The following is an 18,885-nucleotide window of genomic DNA, read 5'->3' as shown; positions in this document are numbered from 1 at the left end:
CCATGAATGTTCTACTCGTTTTGAGCAATACATAGTTAGAAATTAGGACCAACTAACCTATGGTGACCTATATGCAGTTATCACTGGATCCTCCTTGTCATCTAGCCAGACATCAGTAAGATCGTTGCTTTTGATGCACAGAATAATTCAAAAGAAACCTACCAACCCGTCATTGACTTGCTACAAAGGTAAAACTTGACCATTTCGTTATTGCTCTTGTAATATTTGATTAGATTGAATCTAAATCTACTTACGGTAATAATCACACACATATCGAGTGTACCTATGATACATCAAGAAAAGTGTCAGACGCTGGCCATTCACAAAAGAATGGATTATTCGACATGACTTTCCTTGTAGGAAGCAGGGTCCGGGCAATAATTTATGTGGTTTTTATGTAATGGAATTTATGCACGGATTCAACAGAGACGCATCGTACCACGTGGTCGATGCTGAGGTATGCGATATATATTTTATGACTAATTTTCATGTTCGCCACGTGTTCATAAGGATTGATTTCTTCAATTGTTGAAATTGTAGCTCCTCGCACTATCCAGAGATTGACTCATGGCCATTGAAATCATCGCACTTCAAGAAAAATTTGTCGGGTTCATCAGTGACCAAGTCATCAGTCCAACCGCGAGTTCCATGAATTTGGCTCCTCTCTCTCATTACCTTGATCCAATAAGAAAAAGCAGAGTACAGAACCTTCGATGAGACTAGATGTTTTTGAAATGAAATTTATATGTGCTTTTGTATATATGCTACGATAAAACTCAACGTCTCTTAAATTAAATTTATATGTGCGTGTCCATAAATATACCGTATACTATTGCCGGCAACTACCAAAATTTGAAAATGTCACGGAATTAGCGGCAACCGCCACATTTTGAAAATGGTGGGGAAATACCTATCAGTGCCGGTTGGTTAAACAAATCGGCACTGATAGCAGATCACTACCAGTTTGTTTTACCAACCGGAACTGATATGTGTACTGTTGGGGGTCATTATCAAGGACCCTCGACAGCCCAATTGCTTAATCAAGTCAGCCTTCCAAAGGCTCGGCCTCTCAAAGCCTCCGCCTGCCGAAGCCCTAGCCTTCCAGAGCTCAGCCTCCTGTAGGCTCGACCTCTCAAAGCCTTCGCCTTCCGAAGCCCCAGCCTTCCAGAGCTCTGCCTCCCGAAGGCTCGGTATCCGAGGCCTCGGCCTCCCGAAGCCTCCCCCTCCTAAAGCCCTGGACTTCCGAAGCTCAGCCTCCCGAAGCCTTCCCCTTCCGAAGCCCCGGCCTTCCGGAGCTCAGCCTCCCGATGGCTCGGCCTCCCAAGGCCTCAACCTCTCGCTGCCCGGGTCAGCTTCCCAGAGGTTACTGAGTGAGTCATCAGGCCTCAGGAAAAATCTGCAATAGGGAAGAACCAGTTGTACGGGTTAGCTTCCCGGAGGTTACTGAGTGAGTCATCAGGCCTCAGGAAAAATCTGCAATAGGGAAGAACCAGTTGTACTTTGCATGCGAGGAGGTGACATTAAATCCCTAGACTAGTGGACGCCGCTCTGACACCCCAGCATGATGGTGCCTGCTCTGACACCCCTGACAGTGTGATGCTGGGCCATAGTTGGCAACCATCCCGCCGCCTTCAAGGGGCAGGCACCACGATAATTACCATGGTGGATATTTATCTTTCAACAGGATAGAAGGTAGTTATCTGGGATAAGGCTCAGTAATTTAGCCGAATCCCGAATATTTGTACATTATGATAACTTGTACGCCAAGCTACGCATGGCCGTATAAATAGGAGGCCATGGTCCTCTGGGCAAGGGACGGACAATGGGAAAGAACACGCAAGACAGTGAACGCTGTGATACACCTCCCAAAGTGACACATTTTTTTATCATCAATATAGTCATGGTGTTCCTTCCTCTCAAACTTCGTCTCCAAGCTTGAGTCTCCTCCTTAGAAGAAACTCTCGCCATACTTGCTAGGGCAAGATGAACTCTTGCTCCAACAGCACGCCATCCGTGGGGACTCGAACACAGAAGTGCTAAGAGAGGTAGGATGCCACCCAAGAAAAAGACCACCAACGCCGCATCAGCAGCGACCGACCCCCTAGTCACGCCTGCGCGGCAGTCCAGCCGGCTATACCCCAGCTTGGGAGAACGAGAACCTTACGGTGACCACTGACCCAACCATAACTACAGATGCGGGTGACACCGAAGGGTTCTCTACCCCGGAGTCCTAGCAGCAGCAAGACGAGGCCCCCGCTGCGCCCCTAGAGGCTGCGGCCGGCGTTGCCACCGGAATCACCGCTTTGCCCGAGCAGCAATCACGCTTGGTGGCACCCCTGGCGTAGATGGAGGAGCTATGGACGGCCCTATGGGTCGAGCAGGAAGCTGCCCACACCTTTGCCACCGCTCCCAGGATGGCTGGCGCGTTTTTGACCCAAGCTCCACGAACAGGTGAACCCCTCAATGCAAGGATATGACCCATTCAGTCCTCGAAACCTTGGGGCCAGCGTCGTGAGGACCCCCTGCAGGACCACGACTCTCCTATACGGGCCGACCTGCAGGCCATGCCCTCCCCAGAGGGTTTTCAGACTCCGAAGTTTCCCAAGTTTAAAGGTGATTCATACCCCGATGAGTTCGCCCGATCCTACGCCCTAGCCATAGGGCCAGCGGGGGTGGACTGGCCACCATGGCTAAATGCTTCCCCCTAGCCTTAGAAGGGGTGGCCATACGCTGGTTCTGGGCGTTGGAACCCGGCACCGTTCACACCTGGTCCCAACTCTGATACCTCTTTCGCACCAACTTCCAAGGCACCTTCATCAAACCAGTATCCTCTAGCAGCTTGTTCACTATCAGGCAGGGGCCAGATGAAACCCTTCGGGACTACTTTTGAAGGTTCTCCCAGATCAAAGCCCAGATTAGGGACATATCAAACTGTTTGATCATCGATGCCGCAACCCAAGGCCTAGCTAAAGGCCTTATATGATCGACTAAACTGACACCCAATACACATGGTAGAAGTCCTCATGAGTAAGTTTGAGGAATATGCACGGGCAGAGGAGAAAAAACTCCACCGGAGGTGCTCACAAGGTGGCAAGGCTTCCCATGCCAACTCCGAGAGACCACACTCAAAGGGGGATCGTCACATGCCCCTGCTCCCCTAGCAAAAAGGAGCTTTGAGGAGGCCCTTACCACCGGGTCCCAAAGGGGCCGGCAACAATAATGCTGAAATGTCAGTAATATCAGCCTAAGCTGCGGGGCTCCAAACCAAGGCCATCCCACGGGACGCGGCCGAGGACGCTCCGGAGGCCTCCCAGAGTGAAGCCACACCACAAACCAGCATTCTGAGGAAGAGTCCTGGTGCACTCTACATGGCGTAGGACGAGGGCATAACACCGATAACTCCTGAACCCTCACCACCTTCCGAGAGGAGTACCTCGGGAGGCAGGCGGCCTTGCCTCCAACGGTGGGGCCCCCAAGGGGCAGTCCAAAGATCGCAGGTCATTGGCCAACCGACGGGTCGACCACCTGGCCCTACAGAATCCTCCGCAGCTGGCCCTACTTTCACCACCCCAGTCATCCCTAGAACGGTACAGTGATGAAGGAGCGCGTGGCGAACAGATTGTCCTCGTCATTACTGGCGGAGGGAGCTCTGGTGGCACTTCGAAACGATAGTGGCGAGACTACGCATGCGGGGTACACCACATCGGAGTGACTAGCATCCATCGATAGGCCCCCGACTAGGTTGACACCCCCGTAACATTTACTGTTAACAACTCCGAAGGGGTAAAATTTCCCCACTCCGATGCCTTGGTCATCTCAGCCAATATCCATCTCCGCATCCGCCATCAATGCCGCCCTGGTACGAGAGGAAAAAAGTAATGGTCGCCCCACTCATAGGGTTGTATACACGCTACACTGAGCTCGAAAAAATAGCCTACGCCCTACTGATGGCCTCGCGCAAGCTCCGGCACTACTTCCTTGCCTACAACATCACTGTCCCAACCTCGTACCCGCTTGGTGACATGTTTCACAACTGGGAGGCGATAGGACGCATCACCAAGTGGGCGGTAGAGGTAGCCCCCTTCGTGGTACGGTCTGTAGCCCACACTGTCATCAAATCCCAAATCTTGGAGGACTTCATCACTGAATGGACCCCGACACCCACTGAACCCACACTACACCCACCCAAGACATCTGGACCATCTACACTGATGCAGCATACTGCTCCACGGGCCCCGAAGCTGGCTCGGTCCTCATCTCCCCCACAGGCTAGCAGGATCAATATGTTGCTCGCTTAGATTTCAAGACGACCAACAACATAGCCAAATATGAGGCCGTCCTCTGAGGCCTCCAAAAGGCCCGAGCCTTAGGAGCAGCCAGAGTCATCATCTAAACCGACTCTCAGATCGCCGGTCATGTCAACAAGGACTTCCATGTCCGCCATCCAGACATGATAACATACCTCGAGTCCATTCACAAGGCCGAAGCACACTTCTGCGGCATATCAATATGAAGCATCCCGCGAGCGGACAACAATCAGGCAGACGCCTTAGCGAAGGCCACAACCACAGGTAAAGACCCATTAATAGGCACCTTCCTTGAGACCCTACACCAGCCGACCACCAGAGCTCTTAACGAGACAACCGTTGCCATCCTCCCCATCCAAACTGCAGACTGGAGGGCCCCCCCTCCTATCCTTCCTGAGAGGAACAGCAGAACTGGATGACCCAATTGCACTCCGCCGCATCCAGCATCGTGCCAGGGGCTACCATCTTATAAATGGCGCCCTTTACAAGACAGGTGTTTGTGCTCCCCTTCTTTAATGCATTACTAAACAAGAAGGAGCCAACCTCCTCAGGGAAATACACGAAGGCCTCTAGCCTGTAAGGCACATCGCAAGGGGCTCCATTGGCCTACGATCATGTCCGATGAGGAAGAACTCGTCTGCACCTGCCAAGGATGCCAATGGATGGGACGCCGAAGCCACCGATCTCCAACTCCCTTGCAACCAATCACCCTTGTCTGGCCCCTGGCACCAAAGGAAACCTTCAGTACGCAGTGGTAGCATTGGAATACTTCTCCAAATGGGTCGAGGCCAAACCCCTCACTGCAATCACATCAAAAAATATCCAGAAATTCTTCTGGAAGAACATAATCTGCCACTTCGGCATCCCACAACAACTCACGATGGACAACGACACACAATTTGACTCTAGGCCTTTTAGACAGTTTTGCGACGACCTTGGCATCGAATTATTCTTCGCAACAGTTCGACACCCTCAGTCCATTGGAGCCGTCAAAAGGGCCAATGGCAACATCCTCTTCGGCCTAAATCGTCGCCTTATGGGCTTAGCTTGAGACCTATGGGTCGATGAACTTCCGAAGGTTTTACGGTCCCTCCTCACCCCTGTCACGCGGGCCACTGGGTCCCACCCTTCCGCCTCCTGTATGGAGACGAAGCCATGACCCCCACTGAGGTCAAGGCCTGCTCACTTAGGGTACAACTTCCACAAACTGATGGAGAAAGGGAGCTCTCCCTCGACCTTACCGAAGGCACGCAGCTCCATGCCATTCAGAACCTAGATCACTACATTAAGAAAACTAAGGCCTGGTACGATCCAAGGGTTGCGCCGCAAAACTTCAAACCAGGCGAACTAGTGCTTCGACGTGCCCTAGCCCTAGGAACTCTACACAACAAATGGGAAGGCCCATACCTAGTCCTCAAGTCTAATAGACCCGGCTGCTACCGACTGGTCGATACAGAGGGGACCCCCCTTGAACACAGTTGGAACACGGAGACCCTCCTCAAGTACTATGTACAGAGAACCCCAGGCTCAGTCATCCCTAAAGATACCAAAAAAAAGACCCCCAGCATCTTGAAGGCATAAGCCTCCATGCTGAGTAGGCATTCCATCTGCCATTTTTAAGGTCTCGCCAACCTACGTGGCAGATAGGCAAAGACCGCTCCAGCATCTTGAAGGCATAAGTTTCCATGCTAGACAGGCATTCCGTCCGCCATCTTTAAGGTCTCGCTAACCTGCATGGTGGATAGGCAAAGACCGCTCTAGCATCTCGAAGGCATAATCCTCCGTGCTGGATAGGCATTCTGTCCACCATCTTTAAGGTCTAGCTAACCTACGTTGCAGATAGGCAAAGACCGCTCTAGCATCTTGAAGACACAAGTCTCCATGTTGTACAGGCATTCCGTCCATCATCATTTAGGCCTAGCAAACCTAAAATGGCGGATAGGCAAAGACCGCTCCAGCATCTTGAAGGTAGTGCCTTCAGACCAGACAGGCATAACACCCCTCGTCATTTCTAAGGCCAGGACAACCTAACATGGCGAAGGGATAAACACACCAACACCAGCATGACTAAAAGTCTCTATCACCCAACCCTTCCGATGCCCCTCGAAGTCTTGCACCCCGTGGTCGTAGAGCAACCACAGGATGCTAAGGGGCTGGGACAAGGGGCACAGGCGAAATGTTGGCACGATCAATCATAAAAAATTGAGATGAAAAGAAACAAAAATAAGAAGCTAACACAACGCAAGTTTTACACACATGACATACAAAGGGTCTTTTTATACAGTCAACCGCTGTACATCGAATATATGCCCAGCAAACGGGCTAGCCTACTACGCGCCCCTATACCACTACGGGAAGACGAGGGTGCCCGACTGCCACACCTCCCGGACACACCGCGGGACCTGGAGAGTCGTCCATGACAACTACGCACGATTGACAGACGCGAGGCCCCTCCACAAGAAGGGCTACTGCCCGAAACAGAGACTCGTCCTCCCCTTTGGCACTATCTAAGGTACAGATGAGGCCTCCTCCGGCCTCGGGCCGCCATACCTATACACACAGAGCAGACTCCGGTTAAAACTCAAAGGCACAAACATTCCAGAAACAACACAGGTAAAACACAGGAAGATAGGCGCAGTTTCCATCGAATAAAAGAAAGAATATATACATGAAGCTGAAGGAGGCCGTCAACATACTAGAACTCGACGCCCCTCCCCAGGAAAGAAAAGAAAAAAAAGACAGCCGTGGTAGAGCTACACCTTTGGGGCATCCACGCTCAGCTCCAATGGGGCAACAACGCCAGACAAAGCTCCCCCAGAGGGCCGTGAAGCGCCTGTAGACTCCGGGTGAAGCACCAAACCTCCCAACGAAGAACTCAGTCGAAGGCCCCCGAGGCACCCATAGTCCCCTGACCAGCCATGAAGTGCAATGTCATGCTCTGACCATGCTTCGCCCATACACCACAGTAGAAACTCTCCAGGGCTGTGCAAATCTCTGTCGGAGGTTTCTCTAGCTGGAAGGCCTCGACCATGGAGTCCAGCACCTACCGCTCCAGTGCTTCGAAGGGACCAACCCCCTCTAGAGGAGTCCCCGATCTCCGCTGGGCGATAGGGGCAGGGTCAAGAGTGGAATTGATTTCTCCGGGGCCTCGAGGGGTGGAGTCAAGGGCGCATCCACCTCGAAGTCGCTACAAAAAAAGAAACACAAATTGAGATCCCAGTGCACGACCAAAAAAGGGATATGACTAACGAAGAAAATCACGCCTGGTTCCCCCGAACCTCTTAGAGGAGGACCCATAGCATCCTCAACATCCAAGTCAACAATACGAAGTCGAAGTCCATGGAGGCCACGCCTCTCTGTTGGCTCTGGCCGTGACCCGCAATATCCAGAGAGGCCCAATCCTTCCCCCGATCATCACCACCACCTTGGCCCTCGCCTCCAGATTGATCGCTCATGCTCCCTAGCTTCTTGGGAGCTAGGAGCACCTCCAACGACTCGGCCGTCGAACAAGTATGGGAGCCTACGGATGCTGAAGGCTGCTAGGCCTGGAGCATCCTCGCATGAATGGGGGGCCTGCATGCACTCATTTTCTAGCAGCCTTAGGCTATGGAGGATCCTACCATGCCGGAGCCCTCACACCAAGGTAAAAGCAGACACGAAAGTACTGCTCCAAGCTCCGTGCTAGTGCCACCCGTCGCTCCCGCTCCTTAAAAGTAGGGGGCCCAGGATCACCTCTGCGATCTCTACCACGCGCTACAGTAGGAGGCAGCTCTCTGGAAGAAAAAAGATGGCTCACATTGGCAGATTGAGAACCCAACTACAAAGGGAACTCATCAATACTGACGGGCGGACCAGAATACACCTTTATCCACTCTTTCGCACCTTGCTCAAAAACGTAGTTCCAACCCGTTTGAAGGGGCCGGACGCTCAAAATGGTGAACTCCTCCACGAGGTCACGCATACGCACATTTAATGCCCCATGTCACCAACGTCATCCCACATGTCGTTCTGTCACCCGGGTCAAACTGTCCCGAACAAGCCAAGCGATTCTCGAACCACGAGCCATCAACCACAAGCCAGGGACCGCCGGGGGGGCCCTGCTCCGAAGGAACCGCAGGCCCGATCGCTCCGCCGGCTACCCTCACGAGGGGCTACTATTGGGGGTCGTTATCAAGGACTCCCGACGGCACCTTGGCTTAATCAGCTCAGCCTCCCAAAGGCTCGGCCTCTCAAAGCCTCCGCCTTCCGAAGCCCCAGCCTTCTGAAGCTCAGCCTCCCGTAGGCTCAGCCTCTCAAAGCCTCTGCCTTTCGAAGCCCCAGTCTTCTAGAGCTCTGTCTCCCGAAGGTTCGGTCTCCGAGGCCTCGGCCTCCCGAAGCCTCCCCCTTCCGAAGCCCCGGCCTTCCAGAGCTCTGCTTCATGAAGGCTCGGTCTCCGAGGCCTCAGCCTCCCGAAGTCTTCTCCTTCTGAAGCCCCGGCCTTCCGGAGCTCAGCCTCCCGAAGGCTCGACCTCCCAAGGCCTTAGCCTCCCGCTGCCCAGGCTGAATTCCCGGAGGTTACTGGGTGAGTCATCAGGCCTTAGGAAAAATCTACCAAAAGGGAAGAACCGGTCGTACTTTTCCTGCGAGGAGGTGACTGGCATTAAATGCATAGGCTAGTGTATGCTGCTTTGACACCCCAGCATGATGGTGCCTGCTTTGACGCCCTTGACAGTGCAACGCCGAGCTGTAGTTGGCAACACGATAATTACCATGGTAGATATTTATCTCCCGTCAGAATAGAAGGTAGTTATCCGGGATAAGGCTCAGTAATTTGGCTGGGTCCCGGATATTTGTATATTATGATAACTTGTACGCTAAGCTACGTATGGTCCTATAAATAGGAGGCTATGGTCCTCTGGGCAAGGGACAGATAGTGGGAAAGAACATGCAAGACAGTGAACGCTATGATACTCCTCCCAGAGTGATACATTTTTTTTATCATCAATATATTCATGGTGTTCCTTCCTCTGAAACTTCGTCTCCAAGCTTGAGTTTGCTCCTTAAAAGAAACTCTCACCATACTTGCTTGAGCAAGACAAACTCTTGCTCCAACATGTACTATCAGTGCCGATTCGATCTACAAACCGACATTGGTAGTTATTTTTAGTGCCGAGTAATCAGTATCAGATCCAAAACCGACACTGATGAGGTTTTGGAACTGACACTGTTCACATGTTTTCTAGTAGTAGCACCCAAAGGTACTGAGGTAATCAATACTTGGCTTACTACCATAGTAGGCTTCATAGAGAGTTTTACCGATGTTGCTAGGTGTCGGTGCTCTATTGAGGAGATATACAGGTTTTGATGTTGTTTGCCTATCAAACAACCATTGCAGATCTACATGCTGATCATGGGCATACCGTGCAACATCGTCTTGTGGGCAAGATCCTCGATGGCATAGAAGTTTACATGCTCGTAGCTTGCATGTCAACACCATGCCTCTTTAGTGCTTCTTGCCAAGAGGCACTACGGGACAACCGGATCGATGTGTAATATAAACAAGTAGTTCCTTGATCTCTCCTCACTTTGGCCAACATCCTACGTGTTCTGTTAAGGATTGACATCACTCCTTCGACCACAATCTTCCAACCGTTCTCATCCAAGCTGAGACTAATTATATTACTTTTCAGTCTCCAGTTGTAGTAGACATTTGTGAGTATCCGATGTTCACTAGTGTAACCCTTGATCAACACTGAGCCCCTTCCATGTATCTCCACAGTCGTACCATCTCCAAATTTGACCAACACTTTGATGGACATGTCGACCTCAACAAAATTCTCTATGCAGCTGATCATATGGTTACTTAAGCCCGTATCAAGATGTCATGCCTTGTCATTACTACAAAATTCACTTAGTAGGACGTCCCTATACAAACAGGATCTATGGAGCCGTCTGTACATAGGTAACCACAGACGGCTTCAAACTAGAACCGTCTAAGAAAATAGTAATACGTAATTTTAACAAAGCGAGACAATACATTATAGACTGTTACAAACTACAACCGTCTGTAATAATAGTATAGACGGTTCTAGTTTAAAACCATCTGTACTGTATATTTTTATACAGATAGTTCTAGTTTAGAACCGCTGGTACTATATACAGTAATAGTACAGATAATTCTAAATTAAAACCGTCTGTGTAAAAAGGAACAGTACAGACGGTTCTATTTTAAAACTGTCTGTACTGTTCACCACCGTCCATCTCTACAACCATGACCCAGAGGAGCTACCTGGCTCCGCGCGAATGGTTTGGTCGAGATCTCTAATCGCTTGTCGTGGGTCTTCACCGTTGTCTTCATCTGCAACCTTACAAACAAGCCAGCCATTTCAGAAGGGCGTGGGAGCTCAGGTCCATGCATGGAGCAGCGCCTTACAAGGACTTAGATTGGCAGCTAGGTTGGCTGAAAATTGGCCTTGAGCGGAGAGCGGATCGAGTGCAGACCAGAAAAACATGATATATGGATCAATTTGCCGCAAGCAATTGGATCAATCCCCTTTCGCTTTCTCCTTCCTTTTTGTTTTTCCTCTCACAGACGTTGTTCCGCCACCGAGCGGAAGAAGAGTACTGGATCAACCACTGTCACGAGATCTAATCGGAACCGTCTGCACAACAGTCACGTCCAACACCGGGACGGTTCAAATTTGAAATAATACGGACGGTTACAAAATGAAAATTATATGTATTATTAGTACAGACGGTTTCAAAACTTGAACCTGGTTTTAAGTTTGGAACTTCTGTACTAATAGTGTCTTATTTATTTTAAAAGTATGTCTGATATAGATTATTTTCATATATTGATCAGCTATGAATAATAGGCGAGACGGTAAGGAACGTTTGCGCGATATTTGAGGTTGTGGGGTTGAGTCCTGAGAACGCACGTGTGGTATTCCACGTGAAAAATTATGTGACTTACGATCATGTCTATATAATAATAAAAGGGGCTGGTGTGGGTTAGAAAAATATTTTTTAGTTTTTTTTAGCTTCAAAAAATTTAGTATAGATAGTTCCAATTTAAAATCGTATGTACAAATAAACTTAGTACAGACGGTTCTAAGTTTGGAACCGTCTGTACAAATGATTTGTACAGACGGTTGAAATTTGAAACTCTCTATATAAATCATTTATACAGACGGTTCAAAAATTATTTATACAAATCTGGTTTGTACAGACTCTTTTCCACAGACGTTCGAAAAGAGTTTTGCACGAGGTTTCTGAATTATCTGTACAAATAATTTCTCTTGTAGTGTGTTTTGGGTGCCACGCTGAGCTTCGGCACCACCTTTTCAACATGCAAGAATGTCTCCTCATCCGGCGCCGGTACTATGTGGATGAGCTCACCACTTTTTACCATCAATAGTGCTGGCTCATCATCGTTCTATTTTGTGACGAGATTGGCTCTTTCTTTACGGTCTTGATTAGGACTCTATTTAGTAAAGTGTCCATAATTCTTACAATTGATGGGATATATATTTTATATTTTATATTTTATGTATATATATAAAAGGTATATGAGAATTTAATATATTTTAGTCGATACGTGACTTAGTCATAGCTGCTACAAAATAAAATATAAAAATAATATACTTAAAAGCTACTCATCCTAAATATGAAAATTATCCTATATTCTAGAAGGATTTCTTAGATCTATCCCTGCAAGAACGGTCACGTCGCAGAAAGATAACGGCCTGGTAACTGCAACGCGGCTCAGAGTGGCCGCCGTCAAAGCGACGAAGGTGATGCTGGTCGTCGCTGTCGACCTGGTGCAGACCCAGACCTGAAGAGTGATGGCGTGCACCGACAAGCAATGTGCTTGCTGATGGAGTCGCTAACGAACAGGTGTCTGCCGCAGCGGAAGGTACATCAACAGGTGGAACTCGTCGGGGAAGTATAGCCGATGGTGGACCGGGCGGTGGGCAGCGGGGTCTGTTCTTGACCAGCCGACGTGTATTTGGGCGAGCCATGCATGACTTGGAGAAGTTCCCGCCTCAACCGCAATGGAAGCACTTTGGCACGTCACGACCGGACGCGATCTTGTGGTCCTTGGCGAGGCACCGGAAGCAGGGACCGCAACGCAACGGCGGCTTAAGAATGCGGCTGACAACAGGAGCTGCCGTGAAGGAGGGAGGCCGCAAAGCCATGGACAGAGCAAGCTGATGGGTAGATCGATGCTTCCACCAGAATCTTGGACTCACCTCCTTCCAGATCGCGATGCTGCGACTTGAACGCTCAGGGGGCGGTGAGGACAACTGATTTAAGCCTGGGCGGCGCCCTAGAGCTTGGCTCTGCCGGTGAGGCCGCACGTGATACCTCCGCATCATGGTCGTCCTCTCCCCAGCCCAGGCCCTCAGTTCGCTGCACCGAGACGCCCTCATCAACGTCGTCCAGATTTTGGGGGTTTCCTCTTCTTTCCGCCTCCTTTGAAGGGCTAGATCTGGATCTGGGGATGGAGATTTGGGGTTTGGCTTTTCAGATCTTAGCATGAGGACAAGGAGGTGACGAGGTGGAGGATGGCATGGTGGCCGACTCCGGCGGGGGCGGGCGTCGCCTGGCTAGTCGCTAGAGCGAACGAGGCCCACGTCCCTCCAGAGAACCTTGAAATGAATCGAACAGACAAACCAATCTGGAATTTTAACGATGAATGGGGTACGACATGATATGTATCGCCACCAACTACTGGGTTGTGGGAACTGGGAAGCACATAGAATCATCAGATAAGTCCCCTGTAGGCAATTGAAGCAGGAAAACATATAAACCAAGAACAACTTAAACAAATGAGCTTACAAAGTGAGGACTGAAATTTGAGCAATAAATACACAAAAAAAATTGGTTTCATTTATTGATCCAATAACTGAACTGAAACCACAGAAAAAAATCAATAGATCAGGTTTACACACTAAATTTGAAAGACTATGTTAAAGAAATTTAGTATAATAAGTTCTCCATAAGTAATTAATATTGGGGTTATGAGATGTTTCTGACACGTTCAAAACCACAGTTTGGGAGCTAGAGTGTATTCCCAATAAATATATTTTGGACATTGTGCTGTCACAACGTGAATAACAGATAAATGAGACATAAAATTAGTGATGGGTCATAATATGATGTGTCACTTATGATAGTAGACCAGTCATAGGTGATGATTCATCAGTGACAGATCATTCTAGGTCAGTCAACGGTTATGACCTATCATTTATGATGACTCGTTAGTGACAGATCATCTTAGCCAGTCATTAATAACTTGTTAAGTTGTGACCTATCACTAATGATCAACTCATCAGTGATGGATCAAATTATGATCTGTCACTAATGATGGCTTTGTTTTTTAGACAATGAAATAAAAAGCTATCTCGGCCACCGCCTCTATAGATGCACCAATCCGTCACATATTACAGAGTTATAGTTCACATCATACAAACCTGTAACAAGAATACACTACTAAAAAACTATTTTTCAAGACACTTACAATAATTTTCTATAGGCGGTTTATTTGAAAACCCGCCTGAACAATTAGTGAGGATCCCCTGCAGTTACGGACCGCCTGTGAAAATATATTTTCACAGACGGTTCCTTATGTGAACCGCCTGTGATAATAACTTATTATCACAGGCGGTTCACATAAGCAACCGCCTGTGAAAATAGGTGACAGTTTATTTTTAAAAATTCATAACTTTTTCATACGAAGTCGGATGAGGATAAAGTTTATATGAAAATTGTAGCCCTCGACGAGATCTACAACTTTGTAGTTGAAAAGTTTTTCATTTGAGGTCATTTAGATGCTCAAATAATCATTTAAATTTTCGGATTGCAGATATCAAAAGAATTACATATGCTCAATGTTCAGTTGTCGTTCTCTGATGTGATGGTGGAGAGGGATCGCGCGACCCGACAGGTTTCGAGTTCGAGTGCCAAAAACGTGTAGCGTGTGTATTTCGCGCGAAAAAACGCGCTGGGTTACTGGTCGGTTAATTTTTTTTTTTTTGCTTTTTTTCGGTTCAAAAAATATCGATTGAGTAACCGATTATCACAGGCGATGCGCTTAAGAAACCGCCTGTGGAAATTAATTTTCACAGGCGGTCCGCTTAAGGAACTGCCTGTGAAAATAGATTTTCACACGCGGTCACTTTTGCGCCTGTGAAAATCATTTATTTCTACAGGCCTTCGATCACAGGCAGATGCATTAAATGCCTGTAAAAATGAGTTATCACCCGTCTCTAAAAATAATTTTTTAGTAATGATAACCACCCATGCTTAACAAAAATTACTAAACCGGTTCACATCATGAATGAACTTAGTAGGCATATAACCTAGCTATTACTAAATATCCACATCATGAATGAACTTAGTAGGCATATAACCTAGCTATTACTAAATATCCACTCAGGCTTGACAAAAATTTGCATGATTGTAGTCTTAAGAGCATGGCATAACGATCCTCTCTTTGTCCAACCTCCTCACTTCGGTGCTATAGTGCCCAAAAGTGGAGCTAATATATTTCTCTGGATCATTGTACTAAAAATCAAACACAAAGTATTTTGACTAAGCATAAAGATTAAAGAGGCAAGAATGCCAAGAGCGAAGTATGTTGTACACAAATTGAACAAGGCTTCTGACTTATGAATAGGAACAATAAGCATGATGCTATATTTTTTTATTTTTCTTTTTTCTCTTTTTTTTCACCTTAGCAGCACTAGAATAGGAACCATTATACATGATTTAAGGGTGGCGGCTATGGATACAAACGTGCGTTCCGAAAATAGTGTAGAAACTTCAGGGGGTGAGAACTTAATCTTCTAGGCCAAATTTGGCCTAGAAAAATATGACGAACCCAATATAGTGGGGAGAAATAGAAGTAACTTTTTCTGTAGATATCCGGAGAGTCAGAAAACGTTGAAATCAGAGTTTGTATATAAAAAATTTGCCTGTTTTACCGAAGGCACTTCAGGTCACCTATTTAAAACATTTGTTATATTGCTTATTTCAATTCTGTAGCTGCTTTGGGTTGAGATGAACAGCTCAATTGAACTTTAATTCCACTATGTGATTCCAAAACTTTAAATTGAAACATTGAAGTGTTTGTTTTCCTTTTGCTCTTAAGCTCTGGAGCAACCTGTAATTGAAATTGGTAACATGGTCATAGCTAACGGGTCACTATTCTGACCCGTCACTAATCAGTCATAGGTGACAGGTCACGGTTATGACTTGTTACTAATCAGTCATAGGTGACACGTTATAGTTATGACCCGTCACCTATGACCTTCAGCAACAAAGGTTAAAAGGATAAAATATCCAATTCTTATTGCAACAACATGATAGCTGACGTGGTACAGGTGGTTCGCGCGCGAGGGGAGGTCGCGAATTTGATTCAAACAGAACACGAAGACTAAAAATAGTTTGAAAAATGATGTGACTTGTGGGCCATATGCGATAGGCCCCTGGGTGGCTTGTATGAAATTTTTATTTTTTATTTTTATCAGATCCATCACTTATAAGTTATAAGTGACGCGTCACTGTTATGACCCATCAGTTATAAGTGACGCGTCACTGTTATGACCCATCACTTATGATCAATCATTAGTGATGGGTCACTGTTATGACCCGTCATCTATGACCTTCATTAGTAGTGGGTCAAGTTGTCACCCGTCATCTATGACCTTATTGGTGACGGGTCCTAACCCGTCACCAATGAAGACTTATCAGTAATACGTTCAGGGTGACAAGTGCGGTACCTGTCACTAATGACGTTTACCACTTATTGGGGGTCGTTGTTAAGGACCCCCGACGGCCCCTTGGCTCAGCTAGCCCATGGGCCCACGCCTCTCGAAGGCCGCTTTGTGACTTCCAAGCTTCGAAGTAACCATTTCCCGAAGCCATGCTTCCTGAAGCCTTCATCTCCCGGAGCCATACCTCCCGAAGCCTCCATCTCCCAGAGCCATGCCTCCCCAGGAGCCCCCGTCTCCGGGGCCCGGGCAAGCTTTCCAAAGGCTACGCGGTAAGCCATCGGCCCTCAAGAAAGATCTACCAGGAGAGGAATGTCGGTCATCCTTTGCCTGCAAGGAAGTGACCGGCATTAATTACCTAGGCTAGTGGGTGCCGTCCTGATACCCTATTACAATGGAGGTTATCCTGACTCCCCTGACATCACAGTGTCGGGTCGCAATTGGCGACCAGCTCACCCCTCTAGGTACAGGCACCCTAATAGTTACCATGGTAGATATTTATCTTCTATGTAGTGTAAAAAGTAGTTGTCCAGAATAAGGCCATGTAACTTAGCCAGGTTCTGGATATTTTGCACTTAGCGGTAACTTGTACGCTATGCACAACCCTATAAATAAGGGGTCATGGTCATCTAAGCAAGAGAGCACACTCAACACAGCATGGAGGAGCATAATCACAAAGCCTTCCTGTGATACTCCCTCTAGCCCGGTCTATATTTTTACTATCAATACATTTGTAGTGTTCCTTCCTCTTAAACTTCATCTCCAAGCATGAGTCTCCTCCTTAGAAGAAACTCTCTTGTACTTGGTGGGGCGAGACGATCTCTTGCTCCAACAGCACGCTATTGATGGCTCATGGTCATTAATATCGCCTCCAGACACGGACGGCGCGCTATTGGAGCAAGAGATCATCTTGCCCCAGCAAGTACGGTGAGATTTCTTCTAAGAAGGAGACTCAAGCTTAGAGATAAAGTTTGAGAGGAAGGAACACCATAAATGTATTGATAGTAAAAATATAGACTAGGCTAGGGTGAGTATCACAGGAAGACTTTGTGATTGTGCTCCTCCGTGCTATGTTGAGCGTGCTCCTTCTGACCTCCCTTTTCTAGGTGACCACAACCCCCAATTTATAGGTTAGTACATAGCTTAGTGTACAAGTTATCACAATGTACAAATATCTAGGACCTGACCAAATTATTGGGTCTCATATTGGATAACTACCTTTTACCCTACATAGAAGATAAATATCTACCGTGGTAACTATTGTAGTGCCTGCCTCCTGAGGGGTGAGCCGGTTGCCAATTGCGGCCCAGCGCTAGGGTGTTAGGATGACTTGCATCGTGCTAGGGTGTTAGGATGAGCACCACTTGCACGAGCATTAATCGTCCGTCACCTCACCTCAGGTCGGCTCCAGAGGGTGTCCTTTCTTCCCTGATATTATCTCCGCATGCCGGCTGCGTCTTTAGGCTTTGGAAGGCTGCATGGGCATTAGAGGGGTGGCCTGAAGGGGTCTGTAGCCTCCGGGGATAAGGCCTCCTGCTGAGTTCAAAGGCCGAAGGCTTTGGAGGGACTTACTATAGCTTCGAGTCTTCAAAAGGCCACGTACGTGCTAGAGAGGTGGCCCGAAGGTGTTCGCAGCCTCAGGGGATAAGACCTCCTATTGAGTCCAGTGGCCGAAGGCTCTGGAGGGACCTTTGATAGCGATCGTCAATTATTATCCTCAGGCTGGTCTATTTTCCCCCAACAGTGCCCCTCATTCTCTGGCCTCGATGTTTGGAGGGGTGAGAGGATGTAGAGGAAATCCAACTCTAGCCTGGGTTTGTAACAAGAATGCCCGAAGGCCATTCCCCGTCCGTGAGGAGTTTTTCAGTGAGAACTGCGGGCGTTGATGGTGAAGCTCAAGGCTGACAGTGCATTAGTGATGGCAGCACCCCTAGGGTTATGCTGAAGTTGGAGGTGCAGCCAGTATTGAATTTGGAGTCAAACACCGAAGACGTATTAGCACAAGAGGTACGCTTCGGAGCCTGTTGAAGTTGGAGTATGCAGTATCGGGACCAGAGGCTGGAGGGGCGTCGGTGGAGGTGATGCGCTCCGGGGTTCGTGCGAAGGCTGATTTAGATTTTTTGGACTTCTTTGGTGATGGGCCTTCTCGCCATTTGAGTTTGTTAGAGTGGGGGATTACTGTGGGATTGGGGAATCCCCACGTTCACCAATTTGAGGATGGTAGGATCGATGTGTCACTAGCGTGCTTCTGACTGGCTAATGCATGGGTTCGTTTAGGGTCTTATGCCCATGCCCCTGGCATGCGCTGAAAGGAGTCTAGGTCATTAAAGTGATGGGACGTTCGTGAAAGAAAACAAGGCTTTGCCATAAGATGTGGCCATGTGTCGTTGGAACGACTGGGATATGGCCACGAGCCCCCCAGAGATTAATGAGGGATTCTATGGAGCGATGGTGCATTGGTTCCGCTTCTCCTCCTGGGTGTACGTGTCTGCTCAGCCCGGATATAAAGCTAGGGTCATTCGGCTCGATTTACCATTGCCCCATGAGCGAGTACTCAACCTGACTTTGAATAAGGCATCGTCTTCCTCCCAATCCTCTTTGGAAATGTCGATGATCTCGATTGCTTCTACTGGGGCTGGGCCATCTCGGCCACCGGTGGTGGCGCTAGTGGCTGTTTGGCTTTCGTCCCTACAGGGTGGACAACTACCTATTGCCCCTGCCCAACCATCGGTTTGGGAGACCACGCCTATCAAGATCATTGATATTTTTGATGATGATGAGGAGATCGACTGGGATCTCCAACAGAGGGAGAGTGACGAGGA

This window comes from Phragmites australis, chromosome 19, assembly GCF_958298935.1.
Source record: "Phragmites australis chromosome 19, lpPhrAust1.1, whole genome shotgun sequence".
NCBI lineage: Eukaryota > Viridiplantae > Streptophyta > Magnoliopsida > Poales > Poaceae > Phragmites > Phragmites australis.
This window is presented reverse-complemented; position numbering follows the sequence as displayed.